The 24,285-nt window shown below is 40.0% G+C and overlaps 1 long non-coding RNA gene across 1 annotated transcript in view; it reads left to right on the plus strand.

The window, feature by feature from the left end:
- Positions 1–253: 253 nt before the first annotated feature.
- The window catches only part of LOC144282140 (uncharacterized), a 46,392-nt gene continuing 22,360 nt past the window's right edge, over positions 254–24,285 (plus strand). Inside the window, exon 1 of the long non-coding RNA XR_013350482.1 lies at positions 254–1,127. This is a non-coding gene — a long non-coding RNA (uncharacterized LOC144282140). The remainder of the gene's footprint in view (positions 1,128–24,285) is intronic.

The following is a 24,285-nucleotide window of genomic DNA, read 5'->3' on the forward strand; positions in this document are numbered from 1 at the left end:
AAAATGAAAATAATAACACAACTGTTCAATACCGTCAGCAGGGAGAAAAGGCAGTCCTAGGAAGGAAGTATACCGCAACAAGCCCTTCTCAAGAAACAAGAAGGTCTCAAATACACAACCTAACCTTATACCCAAAGGAGGTAGAGAAAGAACAGCAAAAAAGCCTAAAACCAGCAAGACAAGACAAATAATAAATTTGAGCAAGAATCAATGAAACAGAAACCAAAGACTGTACACAAGATCACAAGACTGATACGCTGCTTATAAGAGATTCCTTTGACCTTGAAGAGAATAAGATCGATAACCTCCTGATCAAAGAAAAGGCTTCCCAGAGGAATTCTACCAAACATCTAAAGAAATACTACCTATTCTTCTGAATCTGTTTCAAAAAATAGAAATGGAGTAAAATAGGAAAAGAGTTCCAAACTCTTTCTAGAAGGCCAGCATTACCTTGATTCTGAAACCAAACAAAAACCCAACAAAAGAATGATAGACCAATATCCCTAATGAACATGGATGCAGAATTTCTCACCAAACAACTAGCTAATAGAATTCAACAGTACATTAAAAGGATTATTCACCACCACCTCGTGGGATTTATTCCTGGGCTGCAAGAGTTGTTCAACATCTGCAAATCAATCAATGTGAGAGATCACATCAATAAAACGAAGGACAAGAACCATATGATCCTCTCAATAGATGCAGAAAAAGCACATGACCAAGTACAGCACCCTTTCTTGATGAAAACTCCACAGGGTAGGGATAGAGGGAAAGTGAAAAGACAACACTGAAGGTTCAAATAGGAGTGGACTCAGGTAGGGGATCCCAGGCAGTGAGGTCACTTCTTTGACCACAGAGCCCAACAGAACTTGGAACCCCTGCAACCAGGCACCCACATTCTACTGCAGCCTCACATCAGGCTCACTTGGCTGGAGACATCTGCTACTGAAAGATGTTCTATTGCTGCCTGCTGACTTCCCAGGGCTCTGGCTTCCAGAAAACCCAGGGTCTTGGCTCTTTCACGCTGTAGACTTTGGTTTCTCCATCACGCACCATGCCTCAGGGCGTTTGCCAGGAGGCGCCCTACGGTAATACAGAGCAGCCCAGGCCAGGCCTTAGAAAAAAATGTAAGTCTGTAGTTCTGAATCATCTGGTAATGAACTCTACTGTTAATGATTTTATCAGTTACTAACCTGTCCTCACTAAAAGGCCTTAAAATATAAGCTTTCTGTTTGTACAAGATTCACATTAATTTTACCTTTTCAAGAGGTTGGCACACCTGATTTAAAGTAGTCACTGTGAATAGTGGTGAAGTTTTATCTGAAACTATCAGAACAATTAATCATTCTGTAAACTAATTGTGAAGAGGTCTGCTGGGGCACCCAACCACCTGTTTGCCCAGCAAACTGTCTAAAACTGTCTCAGTTTTAGAATGCAAAGTCCCACATCCCAGCAAAACCCACAGCCTGTGCAAGCTAAAACAAGTGGTCACCCACCAGTGGCTGCCCTCAAAGTTCCTACTGAGCAATTCAGTTCACCTTAGGGAAACGAATGGGCCTAGACACCTTTAATCTCTAAACCAAAGCCATGAGTGACAAGGCCTCAGAGGCCAGAGGAAAGGTGTGACAACAGGGAGTAGTGGGGGTAGTGATAAACTAGAAAGCACATGATCCTGCTCAAGGCCTTACAATCAGAAAGGGAGACAGAACATAAAGACTGCTAACTCTGGGAAACGAACCAGGGGTGGTAGAAGGGGAGGAGGTCGGGGGGTGGGAGTGAATGGGTGACGGGTGCTGGGGGTTATTCTGTATGCTGGTAAATTGAACACCAATAAAAAATAAATTAAAAAAAAACAATCAAAGGATTTTAAACATGTTGCCTAATCAAAAAGTCCGAGGGTCTCTGCCTGCTTGCTGCCCACTCGGGGCCTGTGCCTCGTACTTTAGGAGACTGGCTGCAGTGGATGTTTCACACAACTCAGGAGAGATGGTCTCCTGGAGCCCAAACAGGAGAGATATCCCCCATTCTTATTAGTCCACCAGAGGTAATCAGAACCAAACTGCCCTTGTGGAAAGTCTGACAGTTCAAAATTAATATCTTGAGAGACAACATTAGAATTGAAATGGGAGAATATTTCCAATCTGAAAAACAGAACATGAGAGATAGCTCAGATCTTCACATGTTAGGGTAGTATTGGTTCTTTACCTCATAAACCCATCAGTTCTTATATAAACACATTCTTAACCTAGCGGTGTATGAATAGGCATCAGTAGAACCATGAAACTCTCAAAATCACATGAACAATACAGTCTTTCACATAAAAATGTTTCTGTAAAGATTCTCTGTGGGGCCCACGATCCAAAGTACATTAGAAACCATTTCCCTGAAATATGAAAGTATCAGCCAAGCAAATCCAACAGCCAAGGGAGGGGAAGTGGGAAATCAGACCATTAAAGACACTAACCCGGATAAACCTATTTTACTTCAATGAGTTAAAAATCGATTTTTTTCACATCACTAAGTAAACAGTTCCAACTTCTATTTACTATATTCTGAAGTGCTTTTTCTCTGAACTTTAATTGAAGACTCTTAAAGAAAAATCTACAGTAACATTGCTAACTTGTATGATCATTAGAAATCCACAATTTTGAGAAAAAAGAACTTCATGTTTTATACTAATCTATGTCCTGTAAGAATCTAAAACAGTCCTTTCAGAACATCCTTGATGTTTTAGTTGTTAAATTTTGAAGCAGGCCATATATCCCAACCCACTAATCATGTTGGAATCCTGGGGCACAGCCCAAGTGATGTAGTGACTCAGATGCATGGAGCTGTCAGAGAGAGAGGAAAGGCAGAAATGGGGAAGAGGGTGTCAGATCTCTTACTTTCCGAATAAAGTTGGTGAAGTAGATAATTTTTCATTTTGAATGACTCTGACCTTATGAAATTACACCTTGGTCCTACCTTTCTTTTCCAAATTCTCTACTCTTCCATTTTAAGAATTCCCTTCCCCTTTCCTATAAAAATGCTTCCCCTGCATGTATGTTCCCCTGGCCTGTTTCCCTTGATCTAGTTCATTCTTTCCTTCTATTATGCCTTTTTCCCTCAGAGTATTCCATAATCATTTTCCATATTTCTTCACATCTCATCCTTTACAAGCTAGCCATTGTTCATTCCCGAACCACAAGGATGGTTTCATTAAACTTCTGCTTTTATCTATTTTATTTTTCCTTTAATACTAACATACCAACCTACCTCAAAATGCAAAGGTACAGGGGCCGCCCAGGTGGATGAGTGGGTAAACGCCATCTTCAGCCCAGGGCCTGACCCTGGAGACCGAGGATCAAGTCCCACGTCCAGGTCCCTGCATGGAGCCTGCTTCTCTCTCTGCCTGTGTCTATGCATCTCTCTCTCTCTCTCTGTCTCTCATGAATAAATAAATAAAATCGTTGAAAAAGCAAAGGTACATATATGTATATTCTGCTTCAACAAGGAGTTTTTAGAAGGTATCCAAAGACATAATAAAAGGGAATAGGACACTACAAAGTCTCCTCCTCACCCCTGACCCTATGTCCCACATCTCCAAAAGCAACCAATATATAAAGGACCCCTGAAATCTCCAATTGAATGAATCTATTTGATTTTGAGCTCAGTAGCTAGGAATTCCTGCAATCCATTTCTTTCTTCTTACAATAGCTTTCCACCATATGTATTTATAAATATAAGCGTGTCCTCCCCCCTTTCACCTTTTTACACAAATGTCAGAATATTTTACATGTTTTTCTATGTCTTAGAATTTAAATAATTTTTGTGATTATTCCATATTAGTACCTAAAGAGCCTCTTTCCCTTTTACTAATGACCACAGTATATTTCTTGTACTTTAATTAGTCCTCTATTTTGTCCTTCCAAACTGCTTCTGACTTTTGTTATTATAAACAATGTACAAGTAATAACCTTGCACATATATCACACACCATTTCTGCAAGCGTATCTGAAGAATAAATTCCCAGCAGAACCCCTTGGTTACAGGGTATGTACATCTGTAATTTTGCTAAATGCTATAATACTGCTCTACCTAGACCCTCTTCTATAAAGGACTATACACTTGTTTCCTTCATTACCAAACTTTAGGATCACTGCAAGTGAAATAACTTAAAAATACTATTATGGAGTGGTTTCTTTCCATGAGTAAGTTCCATGAACTTTTCTTAAACATTTAGCAAACATTTTCATTTCCTTTTCTCCAAACTGTTTATTTTTATTTATTTATTTATTTATTATTATTTTTTTTTATTGGTGTTCAATTTACTAACATACAGAATAACACCCAGTGCCCGTCACCCATTCACTCCCACCCCCCGCCCTCCTCCCCTTCTACCACCCCTAGTTCGTTTCCCAGAGTTAGCAGTCTTTATGTTCTGTCTCCCTTTCTGATATTTCCCACACATTTCTTCTCCCTTCCCTTATTTTCCCTTTCACTATTATTTATATTCCCCAAATGAATGAGAACATATAATGTTTGTCCTTCTCCGACTGACTTACTTCACTATATCTTTTGCCCAATTCAACACTCAGCTGGTCTTTTTCTCATTGTTTATTAGAATCACTTACACATTAGGAAAATAAGCACTTTACCTGTAATATAAATTGCAAATTTTTTTCTCAGTTTGATCACTAATTTAAAAAAATTGTTAACCAAAACATAGTATACATATAAAAAGTATACATAAGTGTACCATTCAATGAGCACATTTGTGTGCCCAGATCAACCACTTAAATCAAGAAACAGAACTTTGCTAGCATCCCCAAAAGGCCAAGCAAGTTTCCTTCCCATCACTACATGCCAATCAGAGGATAACCACTATCTGACTTGTTACTCCATAGAGCAGGGCACATATGAAACATACAAAGAGATATAGCACAGTATTCTTAGTCTGCCTTATTTCCTTCAACATACTTGTGAAATCCATCCCTGCTGCTACAAGAAGCTACACATCATTCATTCCTTTTGCTACATAGCATTCCAATGTATGAATAAACACAAAGCATTCTATCATTAATGAGAATTTGGGAGTTTCTCATTTGGAGTTCATCATACAGCTCTGCTACAAATATTTTAGTCTTTTGGTGAAGAGTACATCCATACACTGGCTATACATTCTGGGGCAGAACTGCTGGGTCTGAAAGTATGAAGATCATAAAGTTTACCTCCCAAAGCTCCCGCTGGAGAAGTTTCCAAGATGGCTCTATCACTTTACACTACCACTCGGTCCACAAGAATTCCATAGCCTTGTAGAATGGAGGAAGCAAGTGCAGAGCATAAGGAAGACAGGAAGGAGGTCTCTTCATAGTCAAAATGCATGAGCGCTTCATATACGCCTATGCATATGTACATGTAAGGTCAATCTGGGTTGACCCATACATTTTCCATCAATTCAGCACTGACTATTTCTGGTGAACATAGGCACTTGTAATAAACCTATAAATAAATTACAAAGAAGAACAGTGTAGAAAGGTAACTATGCAATCAATATTAATATCTAACGCAATTTTTAAAAGAAAAAAAAGAGGAGTAAAAATAAAGACCTGAATAAAATATGAAGGAAATTTCTGCTATTACCAGTTATTTTTTTTAATAATAAATTTATTTTTATTGGTGTTCAATTTGCCAACATAGAGAATAACACCCAGTGCTCATCCCGTCAAGTGCGCCCCTCAGTGCCCATCACCCATTCACCCCCACCCCCCGCCCTCCTCCCCTTCCACCACCCCTAGTTCGTTTCCCAGAGTTAGGAGTCTTTACGTTCTGTCTCCCTTTCTGATATTTCCCACACATTTCTTCTCCCTTCCCTTATATTCCCTTTCACGATTATTTATATTCCCCAAATGAATGAGAACATATAATGTTTGTCCTTCTCCAATTGACTTACTTCACTCAGCATAATACCCTCCAGTTCCATCCACGTTGAAGCAAATGGTGGGTATTTGTCAATTCTAATGGCTGAGTAATTATTACCAGTTATTAATAATGATGTTTGAACAGAGGTAGCTGTTGAGATTTTTTTTTATTTCCTGAGTATTGTCTACTGCAAATTTAAGAACATGTGTAGTCACCTTTTTAGGACTGAGCTAAATTCAAAAAAATGTTGAAAAAGCTAAGAAGAACCTCTTCTTAGGGAGAAAAAAATGATGCAGTATAATAATTTATAGAGAAATATGGCTTTCAAGGAAATGTGTATATCAAATAGAAGTGAAATCAGGCCACTCTTCTCAGATCTGCCTGATTCTGGGGGGGCAGCAGCTATTCCTGCATATTCAACATGCCATAAATACACAAGCCTTGCTTCTGGGTAAGTCATGGTGCCTGCTTTAACTGTCTTACCTATTTATGGCTGTGATGTTTGAGAAGTAAGCAAAAATAATTTTTATTATTGTAATATATTGAAGGATTTCCTCTCTTATCAGACATTATTCTTTATATTCTATACATTCACTGTGACCTATATGACTAGCATACCAGACACTATATATTTATTTGAAAGCTTTGCTAGTAATGTATGGAATTACATCTGTCCCCCTGGAATGGAGCGATGTCATCTTTGATCAAAAGTCAGACTCTTAAGTAAAAAACAAGAGAAATCATGAAATTTAAAAAGTGAAATAATTTAATTTAAAAAGTTAAGCTACTTCTTTAAAGTAATGTGTATCAAGAAATAATCTTGACAGAAGTGTTGAGGCATTAATGACAGGGTGGGAGAGAATGTGATAAGACCAGAATTCATGACATAGTTTAAAGAGACATGTGGTCATTGATCATTGAGTGGCAGCTATGTAGAGAGCACTACCAGTTAATTATACACACATCTTTAAAAGCTACAAGGTGTGACTATTTATCCAGGGCAAGTAAGCTCAATTTTGGAATATATTATAGGGACAATGCATTTATGATGTTTACATATGAGGAAGATGCCAGTTGACACCATCAGAGTTTATAACTCAAGCCATCCCTGAGTCTTAACACCTTGTACTTAGGGCAAAAATGTTGAGTTGACAAGATCAGTATAAGAAGTTACATATTTCAAACTTTAATGTGAAATCTGATTCAGCTCACTGGATAATATCAACACCAAATACAGATTATTTCATATTTTGCTCAGCAATTTATAAAACAGGTTCTAAATAATAACAAATACATCTTGAATAGTGGTTAATTAGTACATCTATCTAAACCTGCACTCTACCAGAATTCCCTGAAGTAGGCAAAAACTTATTTAAAAAGGGAGAAGGAAGAATGAATTAAACTCTGGATCTTAAATAAATTCTGCCAAATAAGAGTATAGAAAGTATCAGACAATAGAAAGAGGACTCTGGTCCATGATTCCAGGTATGATGAAAAAGTCTGTTTGGGATACAAGTAGAGCAGACCTCAGAGGTTGAGTAACCACACGCTCTATCTTGAGAGGTCATGGGAGGTGGGTTCTTTGTAGCTGTTCTTTGGGTAGAGGCTTCAGAGTGCTTCCCCCTGGTTTGTGCTCCGAAAGACCACTATGCCAACAGAAAGAGGGGCTAAGGTGGGTAAACAGGCTTACAACATGAGGGTGGACTGCCCCTCCCCACTACTAAATATATGAAACTCATAAGCTATCCCAACACACCACTTGGTAGTGTGAGTTCCAGCTACTTACTAGCTGTGTAACCTGGGTTAATAAGTTAATGTGACGTCCTTACCAACATCAATTCCTGCATCTGAAAAACAGGAATGATAATAATAATATTAACTTGTGGATACTGCCTGGGTTGGTGGAGACACAGAATGTAAAGCAGTAAAATATATGAAACATACAGGAAGAGCTCAATAAATATTGGTTAAGATCATTAACCAATATAGATTAACCAATCTATAATGAAGCTTTTATTGTCCTTTGTGTGGCTTTACTATGTCATATGACAGGCAAGTGGACATAGGATCTGGTAAAGTAGATAACAGACAAACTATTTGAATATCTCTTCACCAGATTATGGAGAACTATACTTAATCCAAACAAAATTCTGTAGAGTTTACATCAACTTCCAATAACTGTGCCTACACGAATGAGAAGACAGAAAGATCCCAGTTGTTTTGTTAAAAAGAAAAGATTCTTAAAAATAAAAAAAAGATTCTTTACTCTGAAACAGGGGGCTTACCCTGGAGAACCACTGTTTTACTGTGAAAGCAATGTCCTACAAGAAGTACGAAACAATGTTAGAAAATTTCTAATTTATCTTCTCAACAGAATTCAAAAGATTCTTCAGCTTTCACAATACAGCACTCATGATACACTAGGAAAGTTTAGAGATTTTTTTAAGGTTGCTTTAAAAGTATAAATATATATGGTATATAAAGATATGTAACCTATTTGTTGTAAGTTTTGTCCTTACTCTTTTTTTTTCAACTAACAAACTGGATACACTCTGTGCCCTACACAATATGACACAGCAGTGTGTCAAAATTTCATTGATTATATAACTGCCTGTATGGTCTACTGTGCTTTTGATTATTTTTTGATTAATTAATTGATTTAATTTTTGAGATCACTTTGAACAAATGTTTTCCCTTCTTAATATTCACTCTTCTTGTCCAGGACAACAGCATTCAAATTTCGTATAATAAACAGTCAATAAGCATTTATGAAATGAATGAATAAATGCCACCCGATTATTTTTTACAATGCTCTTAAGAAAGGTCCTAACATTTCTCTTCAAGGTTATTTCAAAGCATTTTGTGTTTTTGGTCAATTAAATCTTTTTCTTCCTGCAGAATTTTCTATTTAGTTGTCACTATTTACTAGTATAAAGGATGCTGAGCAGAACTTTTTCCTTTGCCCAACAATTGGCAGCATAGGAACAACTTTTAATGAAAACCCAAAGCAAGCTGTAAGTATTTTTCATTTTAAATAGAATTACATGCAACAGGGCTAGATCCTTCCACCCGACTAGTCAAGTGTGGCAATACTGTACAATACCACTGGATCCAGTTCGCCTTCTACTATTCCATTTCTCTAAGATGGCTGAAAAGCACGCTAAGAATTGCTTCTCACCTGGACATTTCTGAAGAAGGCTGTCTTACTGGAGCAACTCATACTGGGAAGGGACAACAGTGTGGTTAGCTGACAGGGACCAAAGGGAGACAAAACTGCTACTCTCCAAGGAAGTGAGGGGTGGGCTTGAAGCCAAGTTGGAAACTGTCCCCAAATACTCTTATCTTTACTGAGGAAGTTTCTTTCTTGGCAAAGACTCCAAACACATACAGAACCAATTCAGAGTCACCACCCTCTCATCCCTATCACATTTAACATCACCTGTTACTTAACACCTATCATATTTCCTGTCTCTCCTTTGACCATGCATTCCAGACGATTTAGAAAGGGTGGGGGAGAGATGTCCCCCAAACACACTTTTTCCCCACTAGACTCTGAATGGGTATACCATGGTCTTTCCCCACTCAGGTCCCTTACTTAAATTGGACTGTGGCTGGGTTTTAAATAAGTTATTATTTGTGCTTAGTGTTTGGCATGTATTAAGTATACAATCAAGGTAATAAATTTATAAATATGAAGAAAGCTATCCAAGCTTTATCTCACATGGGAACAAACCTAGTCATTCTATTTCCACTCTGGAAAAGAGGATGCAAAAGATGTCACAACAAAATGTTCCAAAATAACATTTATTTAGAATTGTAAAATATGAGCAATAGCAAATAAAATTTCTTCATTCCGACAGTTTTTTAAGAGTTTGAAACCAAAGCATTTGCCCAGAAAGTTTTATGTATCTAGATCTCAGTCTGTACCTATCATAGTTTCTTTTTAGTTCATCTAATAAATGGCCTAGCCACAATGAGTCCAAACAAATATTTAAATTAGATGCCCATTTAGTAATTTTGGTTAAATATTTATTTATTTTTTGATTCATCTGTACTTTAGTACAATTGTGGATATTTTTCAAAGGGTAAAACAACTGCAATAGTACCATTTAATGATTTCATTAATATAAATTTATTTGGGAAGCCAGGTTTAAGATATGCTGAAACTGTTTCTGGGTCATCTGTTTTGGTTAACTCTCTGGTCTAGTCTTATGATTGTATTTTTTAAATACATACTCTCTTAATCTTTTTTTTTTTTTTTTTTTAATTTTTTTATTGGTGTTCAATTTACTAACATACAGAATAACACCCAGTGCCCGTCACCCATTCACTCCCACCCCCCGCCCTCCTCCCCTTCTACCACCCCTAGTTCGTTTAATCTTATAAATTGCTTTAAGAATTGCTTTTATGATATTATATCTAATATGTTTATTTAATTTTTAAATATTTTATTTTTTTATTTGAAAAAGTGTATGAGTGGGGGAGGAGTAGAGGGAAAGGGAGAAGCAGGCTCCCCAGTAAGCAGGGAGCCTGATTCAATGTGGGGCTCCATTCCAGGCCCCTGAGATCATGACTTGAGCCAAAGGCAGAAGCCTAACTTATGGAGCTACCCAAGTGCCTCTAGATAGTTTTTTTTTTAACGTATCCTTGTCTTGCCTGTTTTTCTTACTCCTTGACCTTAATGTAGAGAACACATCTTAATCATTTTAAAAACCTTATTTAATGCCCTGTGCATATAAAATGCTCCATATATGGAGTACTAAATCTCAGAAAAATGTATGGAAAATAAATCATGTGTATGCATGGATGTGTATATATCTGTAATTTAAATGATATGTACTTTCACAGCTTTATGTGAAATGGTGTTTTTTTAAGATTTTATTTATTTATTCATGAGAGACACAGAGAGAGGCAGAGACACAGGCAGAGGCAGAAGCAGAGTCCATGCAGGGACCCCGATGTAGGACTCGATACCAGGACTCCAGGATCATGCCTTGAGCTGAATGCAGGCGCTAAACTGCTGAGCCACCCAGGAATCCCAGAAATAGTGGGGTTTTTTGACAAAGATTCATATAAAGGTATAAAACTTGTATAAATTGGGTATGAAACACTGGCTGTTTTAATATTAGACAAAAATATAGAAGACACAATTAACCCCTCTTCTTCTCATGCAAAACCACTGAATAAAGGAAAAATACCAAGCCAAGGCTTTCTGTGGTAAAGCAGGTTAAACAAGGGCACGTGGGGGGGCTCAGGTCAGGATCCTGGGCGCCTGGGATCAAGCTGTTGTGCAGGAGGCTCCAGGGACTGGGTGCCGGGCCCTCCCATTCCCCCCACTGTGCTCACTCTCTCAAACACATAAATATTTTTTTTTAAAAAAAGGTTAAACAAAAATCCTGACTACTCTTTGTCCCTCCAATGCTACTTATTCTCAGCTCTGTGTTTCAGATAATTGCTTTGCATCCAATTCACTTTGCCTCTCAATTTGTTAATTAACCTGATTATCTGATGTCATTAGCCAGCTCTAGCCTAATCATTGTTATGGCAGGGTTGTAGGGGAGGTCACTCCTTCTTTTTCCCAGGTTTCTGTCTATTGGAATGAGTTCTGATTTCTCAAAAGTACTGGGGAGTCTTTCGTGTTCTGTCTCCCTTTCTGAGGTGGGTACTTGACGGGATGAGCACTGGGTGTTATTCTATATGTTGACAAATTGAACACCAATAAAAAAAATTTAAAAAACAGTACTGGGGGATCCCTGGGTGGCGCAGCGGTTTGGCGCCTGCCTTTGGCCCAGGGCGCGATCCTGGAGACCCGGGATCGAAATCCTACATCGGGCTCCCGGTGCATGGAGCATGCTTCTCCCTCTGCCTGTGTCTCTGCCTTTCTCTCTCTCTCTCTCTCTCTCTCTCTTTCTGTGACTATCATAAATAAATAAAAATTAAAAAAAAACAGTACTGGAGGAAACTCCCGCATCTGAATGGTGTGATCAGGAGAAGGAGCTGGGTGACTTATCAGGAACTGCAGGTTTTCTCCCTACTGCCCACTCCCCAAAATGCCCCCCCCCACTGGCTGCCCACTGCCCTCGGGGCTGCCCATTGCCCATCCACTGGCCAATTGGCCTCCACCCACCACTGCACTGGGTCCTGAGAAACTAAGTTGTTTGTGTTTCCAGCCTTTGAGATTATTTACCCATTAACCACCTGACAATGGTGCACCTTTTGTCACAAAGGCCACCCAACATTGGGTCAAAAGTCAAGGTAGTCATTGGCCATTCCACACTTCTTTCATCCTCAAATAGTGTCATTAAGAAGGTCACAGATTATAAAAACAACACAACACTGAAAAGATTTCTAACTCCACCTCCCTCATCTTCAGCACCTCAACACACTTTGCTAAGATGCTCTTATCCCCCAGGTATGGAACACTCTAGCTCAGAGGTCTGAGTACAGAGAGATGCTGACTGGAGAAAACGTGGATAGATAGCTCCTAGGATGAGACATACTAATGTGGAGGACTATAGGGAGAGCCACAACTCTGACATCTGGGAGGGAACATCGTAGAGTCTGGGTGCAGAGCAGGAGGGACACTAATGATCTGTGATCTTTTGGAACCATCCTGGAAGCTTCTTCACAAAGAAAAACATCCCATCCCAGTGCAGCTTTCACAGACAATCACAAACTGCTTGATTTAAAGGACTCCTAGATCCACCCCCCACCACCAAATGGTGGTGACCAGCACTTGGTATCTATTCTCTAATGTCACTGAGAAGTCAATCAGAAATAGGGGGTGATACCAGCCCCTGCATCTCCCACACAAAATGGCTATCATCACCTTTAAATGTCTTTCCACCTCTACTCCCATCTCTATCACTAGTTAATGACATGGGATGGATGAACGCCACCTAGCAGGTGGTGTAGACAAACCCTTGATGACAGACTAACCTCATGCAATCCCTCCAAAGACACAGGCTGAACCAGAATTGGGAATACTAGGATTTAGCAGCTGGTCAGGAAGGCACCTGGAGCCCGTTTCCCTGTGTCCCCTGATTGACGTAGGTCGTATTTGCAGTGAACAACAACTGCGGTTAACACCTTCCTTCGGGGTCTTTTCTGATTCCACACCAATCTTAAGATGATTTGTCCCAACTCTCTGAAGAAAGTCCACATTATTTTGATAGGGATTACATTAAATGTGTAAGTTCCCTGGGTAGCATTGGCATTTTCAATCTATTAATTCTTCTAATCCATGAGCATGGAATATTTTTCCATCTCTTTGTGTCTTCTTCAATTTCTTTCAAAGGGGTTCTGTAGTTTTCAGAGTATAGATCCTTCACCTCTTCGGTTAGGTCTATTCCTAGGTATCTTATGCTTTTGGGTGCAGTTGTAAATGGGATTGATTCCTTAATTTCTCTTTCTTCAATCTCATTGTTAGTGTATAGAAATGCCACTGATTTCTGAGCATTGATTTTGTATCCTGCCACACTGCTGAATTGCCGTATGAGTTCTAGCAATCTTGGGGTGGAGTCTTTTTGGTTTTCTATGTACAGTATCATGTCATCTGTGAAGAGGGAGAGTTTGGCTTCTTTGCCAAATTTAATGCCTTTTATTTCTTTTTGTTGCCTGGTTGCTGAGGCTAGGGCTTCTAGTAGTATCCTGAATAGCAGTGGTGAGAGCGGACATCCCTGTCTTGTTCCTGATCTTAGGGGAAAGGCTCCCAATGTTTCCCCATTGAGAATGCTATTTGCTGTGGGCTTTCCATAGATGGCTTTACAGATGCTGAGGAATGTTCCCTCAATCCATACACTCTGAAGAGTTCTGATCAGGAATGGATGCTGTATTTTGTCTGATATTTTCTTTGCATCTATTGAGAGGATCATATGATTCTTGTTTTTTCTCTTGCTGATATGATCAATCATCTTGATTGCTTTAGGAGTATTGAACGAGTCTTGGATCCCGGGGATAAATCCCACTTAGTCATGGTGAATAATATTCTTAATGTAGTGCTGGATTCTATTGGCTGGTATCTTCTTGAGAATTTTTGCATCTGTGTTCATCAGGGATATTGGTCTAGAATTCTCCTTTTTTTTGGTGGAGTCTTTGGTTTTGGAATTAAGGTGATGCTGGCCTCATAGAACGAGTTTGAAAAAAAAAGAACGAGTTTGGAAGTACTCCATCTCTTTCCATCTTTTGGGACAGCTTTAGTATAATAGGTATTGTTTCTTATTTATAGAATTCCCCTGGGAAGCCATCTGGCCCTGGAGTTTTGTGTCTTGGGAGGTGTTTGATGACTGCTTCAATTTCCTCCCTGGTTATCAGCCTGTACAGGTTTTTTTATTTCTTACTGCTCTAGTTTTGGTAGTTTGTGGTTTTCCAGAAATGCATCCTTTTCTTCGAGATTGCCTAATTTATTGGCATATAGCTGCTCATAATCTTTTAAAATCGTTTGTATTTCTTTGGTATTGGTGGTGTTCTCTCCTCTTTCAGTCGTGAGTTTAATAATTTTAGTATTTTCTCCTTTGTTTTTAATAAATCTGGCTAATTGTTTAGCTATAATGCTAATTCTTTCACAAAACCAACTCCTGTTTTTTTTTTTTTTTTTAATCTGTTCCACAGTTCTTCTTGTCTCTATTTCATTGAGTTCTGCTCGAATCTTTATTAACTCTCTTCTCCTGCCGGGTATAGGATGTATTTGCTGTTTTATCTTCAGCTCCTTTACGTGCAAGTTTAGCCTTTGTATTTGAGTTCTTTCCTGTTTTTTTTTTTTTTTTTTTTTGAGGGATGCTTGTAGTGCGATGTATTTCCCCCTCAGGAGTGTTTTTGTTGTATCCCAAAGATTTTGAATGGTTGTATCTTCATTCTCATTATCTCATTAGTTTCCATGAATCTTTTAATTCTTCTCTAATTTCCTGGTTGACCTTTTCATCTTTTGCAGGATGGTCTTTAACCTCCACATGTTTGAATTTCTCCCAAACTTCTTCTTGTGATTTAGTTCTAGTTTTAAAGCATTATCGTCTGAACATATGCAGGGGAGAATCCCAATCTTTTGGTATCAGTTAAGACCTGATTCGTGACTCAGGATGTGGTCTATTCTGGAGAAAGTTCCATGTGCACTTGAGAAGAGAATGTGTATTCAGTTGAATTTGGATGCAAAATCATGAAACATGGGCATGTTAGGATTAGTTTGTTTTGAAAATGTTTATCATTTGCAAATTAAGGAAAATGGTAAAATTTAAAGTGATTAACAATTTAGAAAAATAGGACTTTGAAAAAGTGATGGTTAAAATGAGTTTAAACAGAATCACTAAAAGAGACATGGCAGGGACGCCTGGATGGCTCAGGGGTTGAGCGTCAGCCTTCGGCCCAGGACCTGATCCTGGAGTCCTGGGATCTAGTTGCACCTCAGGCTGCCCACAGGGAGCCTGCTTCTCCCTCTGCCTGTGTCTCTGCCTGTCTCTGTGTGTCTCTCATGAATAAATAAATAAAATCTTTTTAAAAAGAGAGACATGGGAAACTTACTAAATACAATGCAAGATGTTACAATACTTTTATTTTATTTTCTTAAATAAATTTATTTTTTATTGGTTCAATTTACCAACATACAGAATAACACCCAGTGCTCATCCCATCAAGTGCCCCCCTCAGTGCCCGTCACCCATTCACCCACACCCCCCCTCCTCCCTTTCCACCACCCCTAGTTCGTTTCCCAGAGTTAGGAGTCTTTATGTTCTGTCTCCCTTTCTGGTATTATGCTGAGTGAAGTAAGTTCCAATACTTTTAAACCACATCAACATGTAGAGAAATATAGGAGAACAAAAACATGCTCTGCTTCCAGATTGTCTCGCTTATATCCCACTCCAGCTATTTTTCTAGCTAATGTGCTTTTTAGAAATTGAAAGGATATGTAAAAAAATTATAAGAGGATTAAAATATGCTTAAATATAATACAGTTCTGGCCCATTCAAGAATCACGGTGTCTCCCTCAGGCACTGTGAACGTGTGGTGTGGCGTTGCCCTCCACGGGCGGCCCGTGACCAGCCCCTCGGGCAGAGGCCCCAGGACTCTCGGGTCACAGACCAAGAACCGTCTCATTCTTGGCACAGCAAGGAGCACAGGCATCAACATATTTGTGTGTCTCTTGGCCCCCCAGGTCCCAGGGAGGCTACACAATGGGTCCAGATAGACATCACACATGCAGTGGGTTCGTTTTACGGCCGAGGGACCCAGGGCCAAAGCACTTTTCAAGCTAGCATAAAACACTCTAGCAAATGGCAAAACAGACAGACTCGCCTTCCACAAGAGAGCAAGCAGTTCCACGGCTGTCACCAGCTAGTGGACTTGGCCTACTTAGTTGGTATGTAACAAGCTAAGAAAGCTGCTCAGTATCAGGAGGTGGGTAAGGTTCCAGTTTGGCTCGCTCAGCAGGAATGTGCAGGGCTACTCAGAGCCATGGCACCCTTCCTCTCCCCCCACCTCCCGTGGCCCTCCACATTTGCCGCTGGTCACAGTGGACATGGGAGCATGCCACCTTGTGGACTATTCAGATTCATTCCATCCATAGGAACTCGACCTATATTTGTTCAATTTGTCTCAGACAACATTTATTTAAACTACTATACTGATAGCGGCAGGATGTGCCACTAGTATTCTGCAAGTGGCAGGATGGAGCCAACCTGCAGTCATGACTATCTATGACCCCTGGGGCCCCAGACTAAGCTGGCTGAAGAAATCCCACAAACAGAGACATGATTATAGACACAGGACTCCCTATTTAAGTCTCTGCACTGCCCTTGCCACCCTTCCAGAGGAATTAATCCAGGCACAGCAATGTGTAAGTGGCCGCACCGGGTGCACTTTGACCTTGAAATATGACTGTGTGGGACAGTTCTGTGTGCCTTAGCAGTTCTGGCCAGTGGCTTGAAACTGACCCGTAATGGCTTCTCTGTTCAAAGAGGCATCATTGATACTTTCAGCTCAAGTTTCAGCTGAATTTCAGGGACACATTTCTTACTACATTTTGTGACTGGATGGCTCCTGTTGTAGGGATAACTGCACCAACAAGTTCATGTACAGTGAGTAATTCATTCCTTCTGGAACTCTCCAAATAACTAAAGGTGTCCTATTCCAGAGAGATCTCCAGGCATATGGGAGCCACATGATCTACTGGTGATGTTTTCTTAAGCACTTGAAGAGCTCTTATGATCACTCCTTACCTACAAATTACAGCAAGTATAGACAAGTCAATGTCTAGTTTCCACAGAAGCAACTGTTTCCACAGAAGCAACCATTGCCAATTTGTATGTTCCATTCACAGTCCCCAATTTTGGTTCTTTTCTCACTTGTGAGGGGGCGACCCACACTTTCCTGCTGCACATGATCTAGTCATCTTCATATTCACCTGAAGTATAAGATCTTCTTGACCATTCAATTCATGCGAGAACATCTCTATAGTATCTCTTAAGGCTCCAGATAGAAGGCAAAGTACCAGGACTATGACCACTGTGAAAGCAAGCAAGCAAGCAAGCAAACAAACAAAGAACAAGTTAAGATTCAAGAAATTGTACCTCAAACTGAGGAACTGCATTTGGCCAGCCCAGACCAAGAATCAATTCCCGAAAGTCATGAGAATCAACCTGAAAGCCAGACAAGTTCTTCTGTACAGCACCTCATATCTTGTTCTGCCCTGTGATTTTATTGGTTCCAGCACAGAAGGTGTTAACAATGATAGACATGACACTACACCCACCCATTGAGAAATCTAGGGCAATGTGACAGTCTGTCACTATTCATGACAATACAGTCTGATGGATCCATATTCCTTGTCAGACATACATTGTATCCTCAGTAACATGTGACCAATTATCAAAATTGGAGGTCACTGTTATACAGGCTTTCTAGTGTGCAATCTCCACCCATGGGAACATTTTCCTAATCTTTGGCATAAACAGTAATTCCTTCGAGTACTGTGCCTGAACAAACAAAATGGTCCTATTTGGAAACTCACATATAAGTTAGAAATTCCAGCCTTGGTGATTCATTTCATTGGATGAAATCCACTTTTCCCTGAGGGATTTACTATGAGCTTCATTGATGAATGGCATATCCAACAGTCAGAAAGGGAGCCATGGCATCTGTTTGGCTATGTTCTGACCTAACAATGATTATAATTAGTATAAAAAGTATAAGAAGAAGAAAAGGGGTGAAAGGGGTCATTCTGCGTGAAGGGCCACAAAGGGTCTGTGGAAAGTAAGAATACTTATTTTTACTGAGAGGATAGAAAAAGGAGAAAGATTTCGATGAGAATCTTGGTCCATTATCTTGGGTGGAAGCTGCCCACTATCTATCGTCATTTACCTATTTTATAAGTTTTGGATCAACTACCTTTTCCTAAGACTGACTGCATCCAGAAGATCTCTGAGGAGGCTGTTTGAGAGCCTTCTTATTTTATCGAATTCTGAATTTTTAAAAAATGTAATTAAATGTTGAATTTCCTAGAATTTCATTGCTTTGTTTTAAATAGGTATAAGTTGCCTTTCAGTGATGTGTCAGGATAGTTTTTCATATTTGGCTCTTTCTTCAGAAACATCTTCTGTTGAAAGGCAGGGAGAGGCTGCTAGGACTATTCGCAGAACATTTGCCTTAACTTGGTGGTGAAAAAAGTGGGTAATATCCTAAGAGTTCTTTTTTTTTATTGGTGTTCAATTTGCCAACATACAGAATAACACCCAGTGCTCATTCCTTCAAGTGCCCCCCTCAGGGCCCATCACCCATTCACCCCCAACTCCCACCCTCCTCCCCTTCCACCACCCCTAGTTCATTTCCCAGAGTTAGGAATCTTTCATGTTCTGTCTCCCTTTCTGATATTTCCCACACATTTCTTCTCCCTTCCCTTATATTCCCTTTCACTACTATTTATATTCCCCAAATGAATGAGAACATACACTGTTTGTCCTTCTCCGATTGATTTCACTCAGCATAATACCCTCCAGTTCCATCCATGTTGAAGCAAATGGTGGGTATTTGTCGTTTCTAATGGCTGAGTAATATTCCATTGTATACATAAACCACATCTTCTTTATCCATTCATCTTTCAATGGACACCGAGGCTCCTTCCACAGTTTGGCTATTGCAGACATTGCTGCTAGAAACATCGGGGTGCAGGTGTCCCGGCATTTCATTGCATCTGTATCTTTGGGGTAAATCTCCAGCAGTGCAATTGCTGGGTCATAGGGCAGATCTATTTTGAACTCTTTGAGGAACCTCCACACAGTTTTCCAGAGTGGCTGCACCAGTTCACATTCCCGCCAACAGTGTAAGAGGGTTCCCTTTTCTCCGCATCCTCTCCCACATTTGTGGTTTCCTGCCTTGTTAATTTTCCCCATTCTCACTGGTGTGAGGTGGTATCTCAACGTGGTTTTGATTTGTATTTCCCTCATGGCAAGTAATGCGCAGCATTTCCTCATGTGCTTGTTGGCCATGTCTATGTCTTCCTCTGTGAGATTTCTGTTCATGTCTTTTGTTGGATTGTTTGTTTCTTTGCTGTTGAGTTTTTTATAGATCTTGGATACGAGCCCTTTTTCTGATAGGTCTTTTGCAAATATCTTCTCCCATTCTGTAGGTTGTCTTTGAGTTTTGTTGACTGTATGCTTTGCTGTGCAAAAGCTTCTTATCTTGATGAAGTCCCACTAGTTCATTTTTGCTTTTGTTTCCCTTGCTTTCATAGATGTATCTTGCAAGAAGTTACTGTGGCCAAGTTCAAAACGGGTGTTGCCTGTGTTCTCCTCTAACATTTTCATGGAATCTTGTCTCACATTAAGATCTTTCATCCAGTTTGAGTTTGTCTTTGTGTATGGTGCAAGGGAGTGGTCTAGTTTCATTCTTCTGCATGTGGATGTCCAATTTCCCCAGCACCATTTATTGAAGAGACTGTCTTTCTTCCAATGGATAGTCTTTCCTCCTTTATCGAATATTAGTTGACCATAAAGTTCAGGGTCCACTTCTGGGTTCTCTATTCGGTTCCATTGATCTATGTGTCTGTTTCTGTGCCAGTACCACACTGTCTTGATGACCACAGCTTTGTAGTACAACCTGAAATCTGGCATTGTGATGCCCCCAGATATGGTTTTCTTTTTTAAAATTCCCCTGGCTATTTGGGGTGTTTTCTGATTCCACACAAATCTTAAGATGATTTGTTCTAACACTCTGAAGGAAGTCCATGGTATTTAGATAGAGATTGCATTAAACGTGTACATTGCCCTGGGTAACATTGACAGTTTCACAATATTAATTCTTCCAGTCCATGGGCATGGAATATTTTTCCATCTCTTTGTGTCTTCCTCAATTTCTTTCAGAAGTGTTCTATAGTTTTTAGGGTATAGATCCTTTACCTCTTTGGTTAGGTTTATTCCAAGGTGTCTTATGCGTTTGGGTGCAATTGTAAATGGGATTGACTCCTTAATTTCTCTTTCTTCAGTCTCATTGTTAGTGTAGAGAAATGACACTGACTTCTGGGCATTGATTTTGTATCCTGCCAGGCTGCCAAATTGCTGTATGAGTTCTATCAATCTTGGGGTGGAGGCTTTTGTGTTTTCTATGTAGAGTATCATGTCATCAGCGAAGAGGGAGAGTTTGACCTATTCTTTGCCAATTTGAATGCCTTTAATGTCTTTTTGGTGTCTGATTGCTGAGGCTAGGACTTCCAGTACTAGGTTGAATAGCAGTGGTGAGAATGGACAGCCCTGTTTTGTTCCTGATCTTAGGGGAAAGGCTCCCAGTGCTTCCCCATTGAGAATGATATTTGCTGTGGGCTTTTCGTAGATGACTTTTAAGATGTCGAGGAATGTTCCCTCTATCCCTGCACTCTGAAGAGTTTTGATCAGGAATGGGTGCTGTATTTTGTCAAATTCTTTCTCTGAATCTAATGAGAGGATCATATGGTTCTTGGTTTTTCTCTTGCTGATATGATGAATCACATTGAATGTTTTACGAGTGTTGAACCAGCCTTGTGTCCTGGGAATAAATCCTACTTGGTCAAGGAGAATAATATTCTTAATGTATTGTTGGATCCTCTTGGCTAGTATCTTGTTGAGAATTTTTGCATCCATGTTCATCAAGGATATTGGTCTGTAATTCTCCTTTTTGGTGGGGTCTTTGTCTGGTTTTGGAATTAAGGTGATGCTGGCCTCATAGAATGAATTTGGAAGTACTCCATCTCTTTCTATCTTTCCAAACAGTTTTAGTAGAATAGGTATGGTTTCTTCTTTAAACGTTTGGTAGAATTCCCCAAGGAAGCCATCTGGCCCTGGACTTTTGTGTCTTGGGAGGTTTTTGATGACTGCTTCAATTTCCTCCCTGGTTATTGGCCTGTTCAGGTTTTCTATTTCTTCCTGCTCTAGTTTTCGTAGTTTGTGGCTTTCCATAGATACGTCCATTTCTTCCAGATTGCCTAATTTATTGGCGTATAGCTGTTCATAATATGTTTTTAAAATCGTTTGTATTTCCTTGGTGTTGGTAGTGATCTCTCCTTTCTCATGCATGATTTTATTAATTTGAGTCTTCTCTCTCTTCTTTTTAATAAGGCTGGCTAATGGTTTATGTATCTTATTAATTGTTTCAAAGAACCAACTCCTGGTTTTGTTTATCTGTTTCACAGTTATTCTGGTCTCGATATCGTTGAGTTCTGCTTGAATCTTTATTAACTCCATTCTTCTTCTGGGTGTAGGATATATCTGCTGTTTTTTCTCTAGCTCCTTTAGGTGTAAGGTTAGCTTTTGTATTTGAGTTCATTCCAGTTTTTGAATGGATGCTTTTACTGGGATGTATTTCCCCCTCAGGACTGCTTTGGCTGCATTCCAAAGATTTTGAATCCTTGTATCTTCATTCTCATTAGTTTCCATGAATCTTTTTAATTCTTCCTTAATTTCCTGGTTGACCCCTCATCTTTAGCAGGATGGTCCTTAACCTCCATGTGGTTGAAGTCCTTCCATACTTCTTGTTGTGATTTAGTTCTAATTTCAAGACATTATGGTCTGAGAATATGCAGGGGACAATCCCAATCTTTTGGTATCGGTTCAGACCCGATTTGTGACCCAGTATGTGGACTATTCTGGAGAAAGTTCCATGTGCACTTGAGAAGAATATGTATTCAGTTGAGTTGGATGTAAAGTTCTGTAGATACTGTGTAATCCATCTGGTCCAGTGTATCATTTAAAGCTCTCGTTTCTTTGGAGATGTTGTGTTTAGAAGACCTATCGAGTGTAGAAAGCGCTAGATTGAAGTCACCAAGTATAAGTGTATTATTATCTAAGTATATCTTAACTTTGGTTATTAACTGATTGATATATTTGGCAGCTCCCACATGTGGGACATATATATTGAGGATTGTTAAGTCCTCTTGTTGGATAGATCCTTTAATTATGATATAGTGTCCCTCTTCATCTCTCACTACAGTCTTCAGGGTAAATTTTAGTTTATCTGATATAAGCATGGCTACCCCTGCTTTCTTTTGAGGACCATTTGAATGGTAAATGGTTCTCCAACCTTTTATTTTCAGGCTGTAGGTGTCCTTCTGTCTAAAATGAGCCTCTTGTAGACAGCAAATAGATGGGTCCTGCTTTTTTATCCAGTCTGAAATGCTGCACCTTTTGATGGGGTCCTTAAGCCCACTCACGTTCAGAGTTACTATTGAAAGATATGAGTTTAGTGTCATCATATCTATTCAGTCCCTGTTTTTGTGGATTGTACTGCTGAACTTCTTAGTGGGGAATTTTAAGAGTCCCCCTTAAAATTTCTTGCAGAGCTGGTTTGGAGGTCACATTCTTTCAGTTCCTGCCTATCTTGGAAGCCCTTTATCTCTCCTTCCGTTTTGAATGAGAGCCTTGCTGGATAAAGTATTCTTGGTTGCATGTTTTTTTCATTTTGGACCTTGTATATATCCTGCCAGCCCTCTCTGGCCTGCAAGGGCTCTGTGGAGAGGTCTGCTGTTACCCTAAATCTCCTCCCCATAAAAGTCAGGGATTTCTTGTCTCTTGCTGCTTTAAGGATCTTCTCTTCATCTTTGGAATTTGCAAGCTTAACTATTAGATGTCGAGGTGTTGAACGGTTTTTATTGATTTTGGGGGGGGATCTCTCTATTTCCTGGATCTGAATGCCTGTTTCCCTTCCCAGATTAGGAAAGTCTTTAGCTATGATTTGTTCAAATACATATTCTGGACCTCTGTCCCTTTCAGTGCCCTCGGGACCCCCAATTAGACATAGATTTTTCTTCCTTAGGCTGTCGTTTATTTCCCTTAATCTATCCTCATAGTCTTTTTTTTTTCCTCATGGTCTTTTAATTGTTTGTCTCTTTTTTCCTCAGTTTCCTCTTTGCCATCAACTTGTCTTCTATGTCACTCACACGTTCTTCCACCTTGTTAACCCTCGTTAGGACTTCTAGTTTGGGTTGCATCTCATTCAATTGATTTTTAATATCTTCCTGATTAGATCTAAATTCTGCAGTCATGAAGTCTCTTGTGTCCTTTATGCTATTTTCTAGAGCCACCAGTAGCTTTATAATAGTGCTTCTGAATTCGCTTTCTGACATTTAAGTGTAATCCAGATTTTGTAACTCTGTGGGAGAGAAGAGTGTTTCTGATCTTTTGAGGTGAGGTTTTCCTTCTAGTCATTTTGTTCAGTGCGTAGTGCCCAAAAACAAGTTGTATTGGGCAAAGGAGAAAAAGAGAAGAGAGAAAGAAGGAAAGAAAAGAGAAAAAGAAAAAAGGAAGAAAAACGGAAAAAAGAGAAGAAAAAGAGAAAGAAAAATAAAGGAATAAAAAAGGGCGGGGGAAGCAATGAGAAATCAAAAAGCAAAAAACAAAAAACAAATAACAAAAAAACAAACAAAAAAAAAACCACGGGGGCGTATATTCTGATTCTGTATACTTTAAGTCTCTTGACTTCCCCTGGAACTTGTCCGTCTAGCTGGTCTTCTGGGGGAGGGGCCTGTTGTGCTGATTTTCAGGTGTTAGCACTTGGGGAGCTGCTCAGCCCTCTGCCTGGTGCAGGGTTCAGTGGGGGTTGTTTACCCAGTGAGGCCCCAGGAGGAACAACCACAGTGGCCACGGTCAGCTCTGGAGCCCTGGATTCAGCTACTGCAGTAACTATGGAGCTCTCCGTCTGCAGGGGCCTGGATGTCCCAGATGCGGGGCCGCTGATCTGCTCAGCTCACAGCAGGAGCGTCCTTGCTGTGCTGGGCCCTCCAGGCCTCTGCCTGTCCCGGGGGGAGGCCGGATCCTGGGCTGTGTCCCCAGAGCCCTGTGCTCCCGGGCCTGCACTGTTCGATTCGCGCTCCCGACCGCCCAGCCCCCTCCGCACAGAGCCTCTTCCTCTGCCAGAGCCGCCTCTGAGCTGCTC

This window comes from Canis aureus, chromosome 13 (assembly GCF_053574225.1).
Source record: "Canis aureus isolate CA01 chromosome 13, VMU_Caureus_v.1.0, whole genome shotgun sequence".
NCBI classification, from domain to species: Eukaryota; Metazoa; Chordata; class Mammalia; order Carnivora; family Canidae; genus Canis; species Canis aureus.